This window comes from Salvelinus sp. IW2-2015, unplaced genomic scaffold, assembly GCF_002910315.2.
Source record: "Salvelinus sp. IW2-2015 unplaced genomic scaffold, ASM291031v2 Un_scaffold2712, whole genome shotgun sequence".
Classification (NCBI taxonomy): domain Eukaryota; kingdom Metazoa; phylum Chordata; class Actinopteri; order Salmoniformes; family Salmonidae; genus Salvelinus; species Salvelinus sp. IW2-2015.
In genome coordinates, this window is record NW_019944017.1 from 81,670 (window position 1) to 83,398 (window position 1,729).

General features: G+C 44.3%; 1 long non-coding RNA gene across 1 annotated transcript in view; it reads left to right on the forward strand.

The window, feature by feature from the left end:
- The window catches only part of LOC139025453 (uncharacterized), a 1,000-nt gene extending 278 nt beyond the window's left edge, over positions 1-722 (forward strand). Inside the window, exon 3 of the long non-coding RNA XR_011477042.1 lies at positions 7-722. This is a non-coding gene — a long non-coding RNA (uncharacterized lncRNA). The remainder of the gene's footprint in view (positions 1-6) is intronic.
- Positions 723-1,729: the final 1,007 nt, after the last annotated feature.

Here is a 1,729-nt window from a genome sequence, read left to right on the forward strand (position 1 = left end):
ATCTAGTCAACCACAGCACCGTGAGACAGGGTGACTGACACTGGAGAGATAGAGGACATCTAGTCAACCACAGGACTGTGAGACAGGGTGACTGACACTGGAGAGATAGAGGATATCTAGTCAACCACAGCACCGTGAGACAGGGTGACTGACACTGGAGAGATAGAGGATATATATCTGTATATACACGTACATAGATGAGGGTTCGGTGTGTCCGTCTGTCTCTCTATGTGTGAGGTGGCAGAGCCTTCTATAGACGTCTTATCTGTATATATACATAGATGAAGGTGTGTCTGTCTCACCTTGACCTGATTGGGTTCAGTGACAACAACATCCTCCCATTGTTCCAAACAGGCTCATCTCATCCACAGAACCAGGCTGTCACGCCCTGACCATAGTTTGCGTTGTATGTTTCTATGTTTTRKTTGGTCAGGGTGTGATCTGAGTGGGCATTCTATGTTGTATGTCTAGTTTGTCTGTTTCTATGTGTTTGGCCTGATATGGTTCTCAMTCAGAGGCAGGTGTTAGTCGTTGTCTCTGATTGGGAGCCATATTTAGGTAGCTTGTTTTGTCATTGTGGGTTGTGGGTGATTGTTGCTGTTACTGTGTTCCTGTGTCTGTGTCTAACCATTACRGGACYGTTTCGTCTYYGTTCATTTTTGTCGGTTTATTGTTTTTGTTCGTTGTTAWAGTTCCTATTAAAATGGATAATCACCACGCTGCATTTTGGTCCTCCTCTCTTTCGCCCGACGAAGAACGTTACACAGCCCTTAGATTACACACAAGACACACACACCACACCCACGCATCCACACAAACTCCCCTTTCCTCCGTCACTCGCCCTTCCCTACCCTCAACTTCTCATCCCTTTCTTCTTCAGGACCTCTTCTCCTCCCTCCCTCTCCTCTAATTTATCCTCTCGTTCMTTCTCTCCCTCCACAGGAAACAGTATTGCCGTTGATCAGAAACAGAACATGAATACTCTGTCTCTTTCCAACTCTCTCCATGGCAACTGTGTCCATCTGCTCTGATAATATGTAATAATWATATCTCTTTCTCTCTCTCCTYTTTCTTATACTCCAAGCCGTCTATCAATCCATATCACATTCATTTCTGTTTATCATTTGCCGTTCGTTCTCATCCTTTAAAGACTTTTATCCTTCCGTTTTTATTAAAAAGCCCGGAAAGACGGAACAATGATCTATTCAGGAACAGCATTAGTGGAGACAGTGTGATGAATCTGTGTGCTGTCTCTCTCTCTCTCTCTGGACCAGACAAACTGACCCAAGGGCTGATCYAGGATCTTATAGAAGGCATTTTATACGAGTCCCAATTCTCTACCTTAAAAGTGTGTACTTGTTGACTCCCTCCCCTGGAATGGACAGGTGCAAGAAACATTGGGGAGTGAGGAAGAGCACACTTGAGGAAGAAAAGTTGGGAAATATCTCTTGTCTTCTGCTGAATTACATCCATCTTTGTGCTGTGTCACTACCTAAGTTTCCATATCTTTACCCATCCATTTCCTTTACCCCCAGCCATTATCTACCCCAGTCCATTGCTCTACCCCAGCCAATTTTTTTTACCCCAGTCCATTTGCCATTATCCCAGTCCATTTGCCTTTTACCCCAGCCATTATTTCCATCCTTTACCCCAGTCCATTATCTTTTACCCCAGTCCATTATCTTTACCCCAGTCCAATTTATTTACCCCAGTCCATTATATTTACCCG